The sequence below is a fragment of the Triplophysa dalaica genome, chromosome 13 (assembly GCF_015846415.1).
Source record: "Triplophysa dalaica isolate WHDGS20190420 chromosome 13, ASM1584641v1, whole genome shotgun sequence".
NCBI lineage: Eukaryota > Metazoa > Chordata > Actinopteri > Cypriniformes > Nemacheilidae > Triplophysa > Triplophysa dalaica.
Window position 1 is genome coordinate 4907361 of NC_079554.1, and position 18029 is coordinate 4925389.

General features: G+C 39.0%; 1 long non-coding RNA gene across 1 annotated transcript; it reads right to left on the reverse strand.

Annotated features, from left to right (window-relative positions):
• Positions 1-217: 217 nt before the first annotated feature.
• On the reverse strand, positions 218-2274 carry LOC130434892 (uncharacterized). Its single transcript, XR_008908733.1, has 6 exons — positions 2139-2274; positions 1538-1707; positions 1324-1406; positions 1059-1234; positions 813-920; positions 218-652 (listed from the first exon to the last, which is right to left on the reverse strand). It is a non-coding gene; the product is annotated as an uncharacterized LOC130434892 (long non-coding RNA).
• Between the last annotated feature and the right edge of the window lie 15755 nt (positions 2275-18029).

Consider the following 18029-nt stretch of genomic DNA (forward strand, 5'->3'; position numbering starts at 1 on the left):
GGCCTGTGATGTGTAATAGTGGGATTGATGAACAAAGCAAATTGAAAACCACAAGATAAACATGGGGGCCTATATGAGATTAAATGCAATCATAATAATGCAATAATAAACCATGCATTGCAAAAATGATATGGTACTAAAGCATAATTTCAAGTTTTATTTCAAATATTTTAATGATTTTGCCTTTCTCTATTCTTCAGTCTTCTCAGGTGTTTTGGGCTCCACATACATTTGATCAGTACATCCTTTCCTCTCGGCCTGTGATGTGTAATAGTGGAATTGATGAACAAAGCGAATATGCTTACCTTCCACCAATTTTACACTGGACAACATGCAATTTGAACCAAAATTTGTTTTTCTAAACAAGCTGTGAAAGTTGTTTCAAGATCATTAAACATGAAGATTAGATCAGAAGACACGTTACTGTTAAATGCATACTTAAAATGTATGTATTTAACATAATATTTGTGCAACTTGCTGACAATGTCTTAAAAGGCTATACTGCTATCATAATTATACCATTCACCTGCCATCTAACCAATTAGTCTTTTATTCAGATATTAAATTTATTCAGAGACAAAAAACCCTGATTTTGAATCACAACTTCTCGTTTTTCCTCGTTTACTTCTGGTGGGGTCTTTGAAGACTTCACCTGACAAACACACACACACACACATTTGATTTATATGATTTTTAGCAAATACATAATTGATTTTAAATAAATAATTGTACATACACACAGCAAATTCTTCTAGATTTGTAATAGTTTTATTATAATTATTATCATTATTATACCCTCTGATTAAAATTACCTTGCTTCTCACATCTGTGAATGGCAGACCCTTCACTAGTGGAGAAACGTATACTCCTTTACGCTTCTGACTTTTCTTTTTCCACTGTTCCATTTCCACTCGAAAGGACTGGAAGAGATGTAGTATATGCGCATACATCACTTTTTTTATTTATAAAATATATTCCAGCATCTTGTGTTTATAACTAGTGGTCATTAAATTGACAATGTTTTGAAAAAGGTACAAACACAAAAAATGTTTCCATACTTTCTTTCTTGATCTTTCTGTGTCTTCATATTCACGGAGCTGTGCATCATGCATCATGCATATATCTGCACAAAGTCATCCATTCGTGTGAGACTCCTCCTCTGGAACCTAATTGTTTTGAGGTCCCATTGACTTTTCTCCTTAATTCCCTGTGTTCGATTGTCCTGCGTAAAGTTCTGAAAAAATAATTATTTAAGTCCACACATTAAAGCACAAATTCACCTTTTTATCAATGAGTTATTTTAATTAACAATCAAAGTCTTACCTGTTTATTGGACTCACTGACTTCTTTATAAATCTTGCTGAAATGCTGGTACGATGAACCTGTACCATGACGGCCAATATCGCCTAAAGTATTATGTGATAATAAGATAAAACGGCAATATGAATATATATATAGGGGTGTGTGTGTGTGTGTGTGTGTGTGTATGTGTGCTTATATTGTTTTCATCAACAATATGTTAGTTTAGAAAACCTACCTAGCATTAGACCAGACCACAGAGTTGCATGTGGGAGGAAGTGCTTGGCCAATCTCGCAATGAATGTTGGTGCATGATAATTGTTTTCTTCACCATCATGGTCAAGAGGTGCTCTCTCTATTTATTACCTGCTGGAAGTGGCTCTCGAGAGGTGTGGTTCCCACATCATTCTGGAAAGAAATGTTTTACATTGTATACAATTAAATATTCATGTTTATGTACTAGCACACTACCTTGAGTAGTTATACAGTATTTAAAACTTTTAAAAGTTTCAAACATTAAAATTTTGTGTCTGTTATTTTGTGAAGACATTCAAAATGTATAGTCATTTACAAATTTTGTAAATTATACTAATAAATAAAGATAAAAAATAAATAATTCTGCATCAAATTTTGGGTCATCTACTCTCTAGAGGCATTAAGCAAGAGGTAGTGCATGTCCTAAATAAAAAAGTATTTAATTGTCATGTCTTGACTTCATGATGTAAAACACTCTATGCAATGTTAATGCAATGCAAAAAATCCACAGCAGGTGAAGTCAGAGATTACAACACAAAACCATACTGCTGTCAACATTCTAGAAGTCACACTATGTTAATTACCTTGTAGTCTTCAGCAGTAATGTTTTGTTCATCAACGTCCAATTGTTGCATAAGCACTAGTAGGTTGTTGTAATGCTTTGCCACATTGTCTCCACTGCAGGGACTACAAAACACGACTGTGGCACTGAGAAGCACCTCATCCATCTGCTTCAGAGTTGATGAACATGCAAGTGGCCCAAATGTGTGCATTCCAAGCTTGTTATGTTTTTGCATACTAAAATGATAGCAAGAAAAAATACCTACTGTTTTTACACAGATCCTTTGCATTTTTCATGATGTGGCTCAGGCATCTATGAAAGATGGGAAGATCAAATTTTCCTGCCTTGTGTTGGCCAGTGATTATTTCAAAGTACTTCTGCAGAAGATCCTCCAGACTTGATTTGCAGAATGTAAAAGAAATAGAATGTTGAAATACAAGGGATCACAAATGATCATAATTGGCCTTTTGACTGCGTTTTTCCCGTACAGCTTCATCATGTCAGTTTGAAAAGCCTGCAAGAAGTATGTGACAGATGCTGTGGTGTGGTCACAAGTTAGGTAGGTTGCAACTGGAAGAGGAGATGCCCCTTTTGAAGGATTGCGCACAACTAATTCATATACGTAGTATGGTGAACTTGTAGGGCTTCCTTTTTTCATTGTACTTCCAGTTGCATCCAGATAAACAATATCCTCCTTGCACCTCTGGTAAAACACTGCCAGTGTTTTCTTTGACCACAGCATAATGCCCTTTGGGTGCATCATGACCCTCTGCAGGACTTCATTGTCTGATCCCTTTTTTTCATCAACAAGCATTTGGAGACTCAAAAGTTCATTCGAATGAGGTCTTTTTAGTTGTCTTTGGCTCCATGCAATGGATTTCAGAACCTCTTTTGTTCGTGCCTCATCTCTGCACCCAGACTTTATCACCATCTTGGGGAGTTTTTGCATCGAATCCAAATATATACTTCTGGGTAGTATTTTCCAGCGTTTCTCCAATTGATGTGCGTGAATCTGCACGCACTGGCCTCCTTTTCAGCTTATTGGTACTGTGGCACACATCTCCACCTGTGAACACCACGGCTGCCTTCAGGGTGACCTCATCTTTTACTACCACAGAAACATTAATGGGGCAATTTTCAAATCGACAGTAGCCATTGCATTTGAATAATGGTGTTGTCCTTAGTGACTGCAGGGTTTTCACAGTGTGGCGATTGAAACCAAAACTGCACTATGGGTGAATGGACCTAATTCCTCTGGCAATCACGTTTGTCCACTGTAATCCTTTAAAGCATCTTCCGTTTTGATGCTTCCTCGGGTCTTGCCATTCTTTTTTTTAAATAAAAAAAAAACATGGCTCCTGTGGCAAACTACACCGGAAGTATGTATCCTCTGCTCCACTGCTCTCTGTCGAAATGTAATTTGATTCACCCAAGTCGGATTCCGTGTCATTATCCTGTAACACAGTGGTTCTCAACTCTGGCCCACGAGATCCACTTTCCTGCCGAGTTTAGCACCAACTCTGATAAAACACCTGAAGAGGCGAATCAGTGACTTCAGGAACAGACATGTTCAATTTAATGTTGGGCTGCGCAGATTGTTTGGTATATCGCAATAAAATACCGCAAGACCGATTCAAATGCGTACCGCGCAATCTGCACTTGAATCTCTTTTGCGGTACTTAAATTTCATAGGATGATAGATTTGCGCAGCGCCGCATTAAGTTGAACGCATCAATTGTAAAGACGCTGATTAGCTTGTTCAGGTGTTTTTTATCAGAGTTGGGGATAAACTCTGCAGGAAAATGGATCTCGCGGGCCAGAGTTGAGAACTACTACTGTAACACAAAAATAATTCCAATGACATATTTTGATTTAAATAATATCTTTACTATTAAAAGATGAACTGTATTATTTTTTTTTAAAAAAAAATTTCTGTAATGGTGAACCTGTTAGATAGAAACATTTCTCAAAGAGGGCAATTTGTAAAAAAAATATATAGTTTTACTGCCTTTTCACCTGAAGATTCATAATCTTCTTCAACACAAGGACTGCCATCATTTAAAGATGATGTCAAATTCTGGCAGGAGTCCTTAAAATAGACATTATCAGCAACACAAAGTAAACCCTTAATAAGAATTCAACATAGAATAGGTGATTTTATCTTTAACTTTATAGCTTTTATCTTTTATCTTGCATTCAAGCTGTGGAGTCTACTGCTTTACCGAATTACTTGTGATTGCAGTGTCACTGTCAGGCAACACGTCCTGGAGGTGAGCATGTAAAAACATTTGAAATCAACACAAATGTAACCTACTAAGAGAATGTTATTTAAAGAACAACAGTAAGAAGCTTACCTTTTCAAAAGAAGATGAAAATTCATTATCTTGCTCCAAAAATGGAGACCAATTACTGTCTCCCACATCACTTCCCATCCTAATTTACAAAGGTGCAATTAAAAAGCATTTTAAGTTATAGTCTCAATAAAATCAAAACTGAACTGCTTCTACAGTTGAAAGAAAAAGTATGTGAACCCTTTGGGCTTACTTGGATTTCTTCATAAATTGGTCATAAAATGTGTTCTGATCTTCATCTAAGTCACAACAATAGAGAAACACAGTCTGCTTAAACTAATACCGCACAAACATTATACGTTTTCATGTTTTTTTTAAATCAACATGTAAACATTCATAGTGCAGGGTGGAAAAAGTATGTGAACCTTTGGGTTTAATAACTGGTTGACCCTCCTTCGGCAGCAATAACCTCAACCAAATGTTTCCTATAGTTGCAGATCAGACCTGCACAACGGTCAGGAGAAATTTTGGACCATTCCTCTTTACAAAAGTGTTTCAGTTCAGCAATATTCTTGGGATGTCTGGTGTGAATCGCTCTCTTGAGGTCATGCCACAGCATCTCAATCGGGTTGAGGTCAGGACTCTGACTGGGCCACTCCAGAAGGCGTATTTTCTTCTGTTGAAGCCATTCTGTTGTTGATTTGCTTCTATGCTTTGGGTCGTTGTCCTGTTGCATCGTCCATCCTCTGTTAAGCTTCAGTTGGCGGACAGATAGTCTTAAGTTTTCCTGCAAAATGTTTTGATAAACTTTGGAATTCATTTTTCCATCGATGACAGTAATCCGTCCAGGGCCTGAGGCAGCAAAGCAGCCCCAAACCATGATGCCCCCTCCACCATATTTCACAGTTGGGATGAGGTTTTCATGTTGGTGTGCTGTGCCTTTTGTTCTCCACACATAGCGTTGTGTGTTCTTTCCAAACAACTCAAGTTTGGTTTCATCTGTCCACAGAATGTTTTGCCAGTAGTGCTGTGGAACATCCAGGTGCTCTTGTGCAAACTTCAAACGTGCCGCAATGTTTTTTTTGGACAGCTTTGGCTTCCTCCGTGGTGTCCTCCCATGAAGTCCGTTCTTGTTTAATGTTTTCCTTATTGTAGATTTGTCAACAAAAATGTTAGCAAGTGCCAGAGATTTCTGTAAGTGTTTAGCTGACACTAGGATTCTTCTTCACCTCATTGAGCATTCTGCGCTGTGCTCTTGCAGTCATCTTTACAGGACGACCACGCCTAGGGAATGTAGCAACAGTGCTGAACTTTCTCCATTTGTAGACAATCTGTCTTACCGTGGACACATGGCCATCAAGGCTTTAGATATACTTTTGTAGCCCTTTCCAGCTTTATGTAAGTCAACAATTCTTGATCGTAGGTCTTCTGAAAGCTCTTTTGTGCGAGGCATGGTTCACATCAGACAACGCTTATTCAGAACAGCAAACTCAAAACTGGTGTGTGTTTTTTATTGGACAGGCCAGCTTTAATCAACACATCCAATCTCATCACATTGATTGGACCCCAGGTTAGCTGACTCCTGGCTCCAATTAGCTCCTCGAGAAGTCATTAGCCTAGGGTTTCACATACTTTTTCCACCCTGCACTATGAATGTTTACATGTTGTGTTCAATAAAAACATGAAAACGTATAATGTTTGTGCGGTATTAGTTTAAGCAGACTGTGTTTCTCTATTGTTGTGACTTAGATGAAGATCAGAACACATTTTATGACCAATTTATGAAGATATCCAAGTAAGCCCAAAGGGTTCACATACTTTTTCTTTCAACTGTATATAACTTAACACATCTGAGGTAGCTCCACTGAGACAGTGTGTCAGCAAAAAAGCAATAATCCGATTTTAATCATTTATATTATTTTATAAATAATAATAATTGAAAACATGGCCTACTCTATTATTAAATATTAAACTTAAATATGCAGTTATTGTCTTTGACATATTTTTCAATGAGAAGACTGGATCTGAAATCCAGTTAACATGTGGGTCTCATGTTACATGCACAGCTGGAGGACACGAGGACTGCCATCATTTAAAGATGATGTCAAATTCTGGCAGGAGCCCTGAAAATAGACATTATCAGCAACACAAAGATAATGTTCAGTGCATCCTTTAACAATCATTTGTATTTATTCACATAAATGGCAGTCACCACTGCAAACCCTTTTGAATGAACTGGCAGATAAATTACCAAGGAGGAATTGTGGTTTTCACAATGTATTTCCTCAACATCATCATCATATCTCACTTTTGAGCCGCTCTTAATCTCTGAAGTTTCCTGATTAAAAATAAGTTAAAAATAACTTCATGGTAACTTTTCAGCAACATCATGACTAAAATATTTTGATTTTAAATATTTTAGATTAAAGCTCCAGTATGTGATAATTTTGTAATAAAATTTCAGAAAATAACTTGCACAGTGTGATATATTTCCTCCAGTTGTGTACTTACAATATTTCAAAAGTCTCTAAAGATTTTTTATTTCAGAGAAATTCCGATTTTAAATAACTGGCCGTCCCGGAAAAGAAATGTCGCCTCTCAGTGACGCAATGTCCGCTCTATACTTTGTTCCGGTGTAGACCAGAATATCACATGGTCAAATGCGGAAGTGGTTGTTATGGATCACGATTACTCTTTGGCGAGTATTGAAGTGCCAGTAAAACGGAAGCGTCCATATTTGGATACACGCAGACTGTGTGACAAACGGAGGAATAAAACCAGGATAAATATCGGCCAGGCGTTTTCGAGATGGAGAGAGCTGCGCGACAATCTTGGACTTGACAGAGACTCTGCTCTCGCGAGTGTATTGATAGACAGGTAAGCAAATCAATTATTTATTTTAGAACGATTGGTTTGAGCACGTTAAACAACACGGCATTAACCATAAACACGTAACACTGCACAACATTAACCCAACAAATCATTTAACAAATAGCTGTAAGTTGTAATGGGATAATATAGCATAACATTTCACGTTCCTTGCAGTTCATTAATTATGATGACATAAAATAATACGATCAGATATACAGGTAATACAAAAACATATAAATTATCTCATCCGTGATCATGATTCGTTTATCCAATTTAGATACATCGCTATGGCGAAAACGCATTTAAAACGACATCTCCCATCGTCACCTGCTTCATAGCGTCATCAAGCTTCGCCTTTTTTATTGTTGGAAATGCGCCCTCTTGTGGTCAAATACCAAGGTTACATACTGCAGCTTTAAAAGAATTATATATAAAACTGCCATTTTATTAATAGGACACTAACAGCTAACTGGAACAAATTGATTGGAATAAACTGAACCAAAAATATTTTTAGAAGCCAATTGCCCCTTTATGCATGCAGGTAATTAGAAATTATATTCACTTTATATGAAAATTTTTCGCCGTTTCCTTTTTTGTATTTATTTTCAAGTTTCTAAAGAAATGCTCAGTTTGCACATTAATTTTGTGTTTCAATGAGTGTGTTCCTGTGGAGGACCACAGGTGTCATGGAAATATTTAAAAAAGCATTACATTAATTAAGAAGTATGACAATGTACAATATAGGCATTAACAAATTTGTTTACAAAATAATTAATATATAAAGTAGTGGTGGGCATAGATTAATTTTTTTAATCTAGATTAATCTAGATTAATCTTGGAATTAATTTAGATTAATCTAGATTAAAATGGCTCATTTGAATTCTGCTGAAGGCATTCAGAATATGTGTGCTACCCAAATAATGACTAAAAGTAAGTCTTTGAGAATGGGTTTCTCAAGCCAGGTGGCGCATTAGACCAGGGGCTCATCTCCTGTTTCCAAAATGCATCTCAAACTGCTTGAGAAAGCTGTTCTACTATGATAATTGGTGATGAAAATTAAATTATGTTCAATAAAATGAACTTGTGTTTACTTCCGCATTAGCTAAGGGATGCTTTCGTTTAGGTGGTACTTGACTGGAAGAGCTCCTACAGTACATTTACATTTAGTCATTTAGCAGATGCTTTTATCCAAAGCGACTTACAAAGAGTGAGGGAGCAACAAGCGATATGTCATACAGGAGCCATAATAGGCTACATTAGATCTCAATACAAAGTTACTGGTTTCAACTAAAGCTTGACCACTACCTGTTGAGAGAAACTTTTTTTTTTCCGCATTGCACAAGGTGCAACCTTAGTCTTGTCGATGTTTCTATTGGGAAGCTTCTTAAAAATTAATATTCCCTGAAGCAAACCCGGCGGCTTCATAGCTGCATCCATGTTAGCACGTCACGTTTGATGCGGTAATTTCACAGTAACGTTATGTTGTGTTCAGACCAAACGCGAATGGCGTGTCAAGCGCGAGTGATTTATATGTTAATGCAAAGAGCCAATAGACCTACTTGCTGCGCGAATCGCGCGAATGAAGCCCTGGTTATGACATGATGAGGCGGCTTCTGCTTCCGCGAATGACGCGAATCACGTGAGTTGAAAAATCTCGTTCTCGCCCCGTACAGTGCAGTTAAGCTGGTATACATCCGCGCTAAAATATCAAGGTGAAAGTCATCATAGCTTGCGTAGTATAGACCCGTAGTATAGATTATTATTATTATATTATTATTTGATATTTTAATGGGCCATAAAAAGAGTAATCATGAAGACAAATAATAAATTAAATATTAATCCATCAATAAATAATTCATATTAAACAACAACAACATAAAACAGTAGATCGTCAACATAAAAATTAGTGGTGGGCCGTTAACGGCGTTAACGCCGTTAACGCAGTGAGACTTTTATCGCGCGATAAAAAAAATGTCGCCGTTAATCTATTCTCAAAGTTGGGTTGGGAGCTGGGTCTATACTACGCAAGCTATGATGACTTTCACCTTGATATTTTAGCGCGGATGTATACCAGCTTAACTGCACTGTACGGGGCGAGAACGAGATTTTTCAACTCGCGTGATTCGCGTCATTCGCGGAAGCAGAAGCCGCCTCATCATCTCATACTCGCGCTTGACACGCCATTCGCGTTTGGTCTGAACACAACATAACGTTACTGTGAAATTACCGCATCAAACGTGACGTGCTAACATGGATGCAGCTATGAAGCCGCCGGGTTTGCTTCAGGGAATATTAATTTTTAAGAAGCTTCCCAATAGAAACATCGACAAGACTAAGGTTGTTGGCACCTTGTGCAATGCGGAATTGGTTTAAAAAAAACACTTTCTCTCAACAGGTAGTGGTCTAGCTTTAGTTGAAACCAGTAACTTTGTATTGAGATCTAATGTATTATGTCTCCTGTATGACATATCGCTTGTTGCTCCCTCACTCTTTGTAAGTCGCTTTGGATAAAAGCATCTGCTAAATGACTAAATGTAAATGTACTGTAGGAGCTCTTCCAGTCAAGTACCACCTAAACGAAAGCATCCCTTAGCTAATGCGGAAGTAAACACAAGTTCATTTTATTGAACATAATTTAAAATTTCATCACCAATTATCATAGTAGAACAGCTTTCTCAAGCAGTTTGAGATGCATTTTGGAAACAGGAGATGAGCCCCTGGTCTAATGCGCCACCTGGCTTGAGAAACCCATTCTCAAAGACTTACTTTTAGTCATTATTTGGGTAGCACACATATTCTGAATGCCTTCAGCAGAATTCAAATGAGCCATTTTAATCTAGATTAATCTAGATTAATTCCAAGATTAATCTAGATTAATCTAGATTAAAAAAATTAATCTATGCCCACCACTAATAAAAATACAAGAATTCATAAATAAATAGTGGATTTTCAAAATGTTGAAAATGCTATTTACTGTAAAAAGATAAATATATAACTGGATTCACAAACAGATTTATGAATACAGGTTTTAATCAGGCCATAAAAATGGCAATATAGTTTCCCATTTGCCTTTCCATTTCCCCATCACATTTAAATTAGCTATTCGATTTGCCTAGTCATTTAGCTTTTCCTTTTAGCCTCTATATTTAGCATACATTTAGCACTTTGGTAAAACGAGGTCAAACTATAAATATTAACATGGGATGGACATATGCTCTATTTTGAGCTTGTGGATTGCTTATTAATATTTTGTAAATTGTTTATTATAAAATAATGAATTACCTTTTCATTCTAATTCAAAAATTTGTTATTTTGCAATCAAATTTATTAATTCCTATTTTATTGTACATTGTTTTATTGTAAAATGAGTTATTAAGTAATTCAATGCTGGGTGTACATATGCGTGCGCCATAAGCCTGTGAGTTCATATATGTACACATCATATTAAGATATATCGCTAAACTAGCATAATTATTATTGGTTAAAAAGCAAGTGACCTTGACAAAAGTTTTATGAAATATATATATTTATATACTTGAGAAAATTGTATGATGTTACACACACGTATATCTTGCTTAATGATAGCATGTATGTAATACATGGCTAATTGCCTTATTACCTGTCCCTTGGTTTACTCATCCTTTTTACTGAATATGTGGATACTTTTCAGTAGCTTCATGCAAAGATCTAACTTAATTCACAAGGATTACGGCAACGCAACAGACAGAAATGTCTTTTAGATTAACTTCAAAAGTAGGCTACTTAAAAACACTTGCTCATTTAGCCTATTGATCGATGCTCTAATGGGCCCTAGGCCGTCACAAAAAGAAAAGAAAAGTGATTGACAGCATGTGAAAGCCTATTACTGTCTTGGAAAGGTGACCAGCTGTCAAATTGGGTCCTTTTGAGCGACGGGGTTATCGGGTTCTACCAAACTCATACAAAGTAAAAATATCTTGAAAACATAACACAAAAAACAGACCAGTAAAGTGGAGAAAAAAAATACTTGAGTTCAGTTATGATAAACATAGCATAAACGTACAGTATTTGTACTGTAAATTAGAGTAGACCTATGTAAGTTTTAAAGAAGTGTTAAAAGGTAATGAAATGCTGAGCAGTTATAAGGACAAAAGGACGTCTGGAAAGTTGTATTTGATGACGTTTTAAAGAAAATATTGAACTGGATAAACTAGTTTGACTCTTGCACCCTGTAAAATACTTTCCATTTGAAGACTATAGCCTAGTTTAAAAAAATGTTACAAAATTATTTTGGTTTGCTATAACTACTTTTCAGAGTGAATAGTACACATAGTTCATGTTTTGATGAAATAATATATGGTTTGTCGAATTTTCTTTTAATTGTATTTACTTTTGGTTTTTATTGTCCAGAAAGCTTGTAAGCAGTGATGGTCCTCATGCCTTTCCAGAACTACTTGTCAGTAGGCCGCAACCTCTCCTGCAGCTTATCCTGTAATATATTAATGATAAAAATAATACTGTAACACAGATTCAATAAAATGGAAGGAAGGAGTCGGGAACCGGAAGACATTTTAAACATTTAATAAATTAATATAAAAGCCGGTGGCCCCTCACGGGCGACCGCCGGCGAACAAAACATGAACATAAATATAAATACAAACATAACCTAAGTTCGGGCCCGGTCCTCTCTCTTCGACGGTCCGGTCGCTCGTTCCTTTTATATGCTCCCATCTCCTACGTGATTCAAGGCCGGTGTGCGCACAGCTGGCGCTAATTCACAATTACTCACCGGACTCGAACCACGGTCTCGCCCCGCCTACTCTACTACAAATAAATTTTATTTATTGGCACCTTTTATACTCAATGACTCCTAACAAGCAGTGACAGATTATCAGAAGACTGTAGGCTACAACCTAATGAAATTTAAACAAGTTTTATAAAGACAGAATTAAAGAAGAATGTGTGATAGGTATTATTTAACCTGTGTTATGACATTTCACATTAGATACAAATGCAAAATTATACTTAAAAGTAACATATATTGTAAGATAAAGATCGGATTGTAATAAAACAAAAACCTAATATGAGAAGATTGTTTTTTTAGGTGTGTGCATTAGTGTGCAGCAGCGAGTCAATACATCTCCGCAGGTGCCAAAGCCACAGTACACTTGGAGTCTGATGCTTTGTACATGAGTACAACAGCATGTCGAAAAGTACTGTTGTTCTTTAAGATGGACATAGTTGTTTTCTGAAAATTAGAAAAGCAAAAGATTTATAAAAATGTGATTATATTCAAGGACAAGGACATGACACTGCATATGTTAAATTTCTCTTTGTGTTATCAACTCGCTTTCCTTATCTCTGTGATCTGACACTTGCTGTATGTGGATTATAATTTAGAAAGATAATTTTAAAGTTAATCTCGATACCATGTGATTATAATAATTCTGTCAAGGAGGAAGGAAATGACGAATTCCAGTTGAGCAGATTCAATAGACTGAAGATTAAGGTAAACATAAAAAAAGTTTTGCAGACTTAATCATCATAAACAAAGACAACAACCAACAACAAAATACTAAACTGACAGGGATAGAAAACGTAAACATAAACTAAACTAAAGGTGAGTACTTAGTAACCATTGACAAAAACTGACGTCTCAAACAGATGATGAATATAATCATTCCTTATAGTTAAAAAAAGGTTTTCACAAAATAAAATGACAATTATGTAAAATGCAAGAAGACATTGTGTATATGATGTAATTGAATGTATTTTGTCCACTACTGTACATTAAATTAGTTTACATTACACATGGTAGTTATGAAATAAGCATGGTATGTTTGCACAAAAATGACTGAAAAAATAAAACCATTTAGTGTTTAACAATGGTACTTAATGAAATGAAAAAAATACAGTAATAGCCAGGGTCAGTCTGAACAGGAATCAATTGAAAGAATGAGCAAAACTATGACAGAACACTTTTTATGGGTGTTTGAACATGGGACATGGTGTAAGTGCTAGAATGCACTTTGATGTTTGGGGTGAGTTTGCCTTTACTTTTCTCCAAAAATACACAGTAAAATGACTTGAAAAGAAATACAATAATAGCCAGGGTCAGTCTGAACCGGAATCAATTGAAAGAATGAGCAAACCTATGTAGGAACACCTTTAATGAGTGTTTGAACATGGCACACGGTGTAAGCGAAAGAATGCACGATGATGTTTATGGGTAAGTTTGCCTTTACCGTTCACCAAAACTGTACAGTAAAATGACTTGAAAATAAATACAATAATAGCCAGGGTCAGTCTGAACAGGAATCAATTGAACGAATGAGCAAACCTATGAAGGAACATCTTATATGAGTGTTTGAACATGGGACATGGTGTTAAGCGCTAGAATGCCCTTTGATGTTTGGGGTGAGTTTGCCTTTACCTTTCTCCAAAACTGTACAGTAAAATGACATGAAAATAAATACAGTACCCACTTGACCACAGTGCTGAAAAGCTGCTTACCGCTTTGTGACAATGTACTGTCTGTGTACTGATATTTTGGAGAAATGCAATGATGTCATTTGATTTATATAATTCAGTTCCATGTAGTCTTGCAAAGAAGTAAGGCGTTAGATTGTTCTTGATTTAAAAAAGCGCACATACAGCACTATAATATTGTTAGGATTCCATCACCATCTCACTCCACTCATTCCCTCACTCCGCCCACTCAATCATTGACACGCTCATTGTCACCCGATTACTAATCACTATCACCTGGACCTCATCAGCAGTGCACCCATTTATACCACAGACCAACATTCACTCATTGTATGATCTCGTCTACACATGACACAGACTCTATACCATTGTACCTGTATTCCTACCTACTATCCCAATCTTCTCAGCGAATCTTCTTCCCGCCTGCAAAGGAATTCATCATCAGCTTTATCAGCAAGATAAAGAGAGAGACTTGGTTACACTACGGATAAGTTCCATCTGTTTTGTCATCTTACCGGATATTCACCTATTTAGTTGTACCGATCCATTTTGCAAATTAAACTTATAAACTTACCATTCTGTCTGTTTCGTCTCTGCCAAAACCTGACAGAAGATAAGACCACCATGCAGAATCCTTCGGAATCCGCCACGAATTCACCGATTAACCCAATCACCTCTCATCAACCAACCTCTTCAGTTTCACGTCCTCAAACGCCTGCTGCTTCGTTCACTGCCTCAGCGTGTCCCATGGCCCGACCAGCTACATACTCCGGTGAGGCGGAGGACTGCAGTGGGTTTCTTCTTCAGGTATCTTTGTATTTCTCCTTGCAAGTACAGCTATTCGCTATCGATTCAGCTCGGGTGGCTTTTATCATCTCACTATTGTCTGGGCAAGCACTTCAGTGGGCACAGTCGCTGTGGAATTCAAATTCAGAAGTCGTTCAATCCCTTTCCACCTTCATACAACAGTTCAAAGAAGTCTTTGGTCAAGCTGCTGCCGATTTGTCAGTTCATGATCAACTCTACAATCTTCAAGGCAAATCTTCCGTGAGTACATTCTCCTTACAATTCCGTACCTTAGCGGCATCCAGTGGATGGAATGAGACAGCATTGATTACAGCCTATCGTCACGGTTTGAATTCTAACATTCGTCAATTGATGGTGGATTATGACGACAGTCTGGGGATTGAGAAATTAATTCAAAAATCCTTTCGAGTTTCGCAAAGATTATCAGCCTGTGACTCTCCGATTCCCACTGAATGTCCTCCGCCCTCACTTCCATCAGTATCTCCTCCAGCACCAGAGCCTATGGATCTTGGCTCCGCCCATCTCCCAGTTTCAGAGCGTCAACGACGAATTCTGCATAAACTATGTCTCTATTGTCCATCAGATAATCATCTTCTCAGCACTTGCCCTATTCGACCCCCACGCCCAGCGGTAAGCACTATTCAAGTTTATCCTAAAGTGGAAGCCTTAAATCGTACCACTGTGTATACAGTAACCTCTTGCATTTGCGTCTCAGCACAAGCCCTTAGTGACTCCGGTTCGGCGGGGAATTTCATCTCCACCCAGCTTCTCCAACAATTGAACATCCGCAAACATCGCAACTCCCAAGACCTCCTTATACAAACCATCCAGGGAAAACCGCTGGGTCGAGGTCGAATTCGTCACTGCTCACCTACTCTGATGCTGCGTGTAGGTTGTCTGCATTCTGAAGAAATTTCCTTTATGGTGCTGGAGGAGTCCACTGCTGAACTCATCCTGGGACGCCCCTGGTTAGTACAACATCAACCGACGCTCCATTGGAAGTCTGGTGAAGTTTTGTGTTGGGGCGAGTCCTGTCATTTGTCCTGTCAATCTACCATTAAGAAAATATCATCCTCATTATCATCATCGACACCTCAGAAGAGGTCCAAAGTTCCAGTTTGTTCCACCTCGGTTGAGAGCCCTGAAGTAGATCATAAAGTAGTAATTCCAGTGGAGTACCAGGATGTGTTTAGCAAGAAACTGGCTACTAAACTACCACCTCATCGGCCATGGGACTGCGCAATCGACTTACTACCTTGAGCCACTCTACCTAAGGGTCGTATCTATCCACTGTCCATCCCGGAGCAGAAGGCCATGGAGGAGTATGTGGAGGAGGCATTGCAACAACAGTTCATCTACACTTCGACCTCCCCAGCCGCTTCTAGCTTCTTTGTGGGGAAAAAGGACGGAGGCTTGAGGCCCTGCATCGATTATCGTCATCTCAACTCTCAAACCGTCAAATACAGCTATCCCCTTCCTCTGGTCCCAGCTGCCTTGGAGCAGGTGCGTGGGGCTCGTATATTCTCGAAACTAGACCTTCGAAGTGCATATAACTTGATTCGGATACGACATGGAGATGAGTGGAAGACTGCGTTCGTCACCCCATCCGGCCATTATGAGTACCGGGTTATGCCCTTCGGACTGTCAAACGCTCCAGCGGTCTTCCAGGGGTACATGAACGAAGTGTTCCGTCAGTACCTCAACCGCTTTGTGATTGTCTATATTGACGATATTCTTATCTATTCCTCTTCAATTGCTGAACACAATTACCATGTCATTCAAGAACTAGAGAAACTGAGAGAAAACAAGCTCTATCTGAAACTGGAGAAGTGTGAGTTCCATATCACCTCTGTTCAATTCCTGGGTTACATCATTGATCAGCAGGGTATCCAGATGGACCAGAGGAAGGTGAAAACAATCCAAGATTGGCCATCACCCACTTCTGTTAAAGAACTTCAAAGATTCCTCGGCTTTGCAAACTTCTAAAGAAGATTCATCAAGAATTACAGTCTCATCAGTGCTCCTCTTACTTCTTCCTTGAAGAACCGACCCAAGTCTCTGTCCTTGAATCCCACTGCCATCCAAGCCTTCCAGCGCCTCAATGAAGTCTTCACGACAGCACCGATCCTCATCCATCCCAATCCTGAACTCCCCTTCATCGTTGAAGTCGATGCGTCTTCTACAGGAGTTGGAGCAGTGCTGTCACAGCGACAGGATAAGCCTCCCAGACTCCATCCATGTGCCTTTTCTAAAAAGCTGTCCCCAGCGGAGCAGAACTACGACATCGGTAACAGGGAACTGCTAGCCATAAAATTGGCTTTAGAAGAATGGAGACATTGGCTGGAGGGAGCTAATCACCAGTTCGAAGTAATTACAGATCATCGCAACTTGGAATATCTTCGTGAGGCAAGAAGATTGAATCCTCGCCATGCCCGCTGGGCACTCTTCTTCACTCGATTAAATTTCATTGTTACTTACCGTCCAGGAAGTAAGAATTGCAAGGCAGACGCTCTTTCCCGACTCCATCATTCATCTTCGGAGGACATCAGTACTGAAACCATCCTCCCTCCAGCCTTAATCCTCAGTCCCATTCTCTGGGACATCGATCAGCAAATCTCTCAAGAAAATTCTCGCCATCCTGCTCCGCCCGGAGGTCCAGAGGGAAGTACTTTCGTACCTCAACATCTCCGTACTCCCCTTCTGGACTCTGCTCACACAGCTCCGGGCTCTGGACATCCAGGTAGTAAGCGTACCCTCTCGCTTCTCAATCAGCGGTACTGGTGGCCATCTATTTCCGAGGATGTCGCCAGATTTGCCCGTGGCTGCTCAGTCTGTACCATATCCAACACGCCCAGAAAACTACCTGAGTGTAAACTTGTGCCTCTACCTATCCCCAGACGCCCTTGGTCACACATCGGAGTGGACTTCATGGCCGACCTTCCTAGATCCGGTGGATTTACCTGTGTGCTCGATGCGGTGAATAGATTTTCCAAAGGCTGCAAGTTGATACCTTTACCTGGTTTACCTACAGCTTTAGAAACTGCTGAAGCCTTGTTTCATCGCGTATTCAGAAACTTCGGCATTCCAGAAGACATCGTTTCGGACAGGGGACCCCAATTCATCTCCCGGCTGTGGCACGCCTTCTTCAAGCTCCTCGGGGTCACTGTCAGCCTCTCATCAGGATATCATCCGCAGACTAACGGCCAGACTGAGCGGAAGATTCAGGAGATTGGACGTTATCTGCAGACTTATTGCCACCAGTACCAAGACAGCTGGAACCGATACCTCCCCTGGGCTGAATACGCCCAAAATTCCCTCACTCAACGTACCACCGGGTTCACCCCCTTTCAGTGTTTCCTGGGATACCAGCCACCTCTCTTCCCTTGGTCGGGTGAGCCCTCGGAGGTTCCAGCTGTCGACTTTTGGTTCCATCAGAGCGAGGGGGTATGGGACTCAGCTCATGTGCATCTACAACC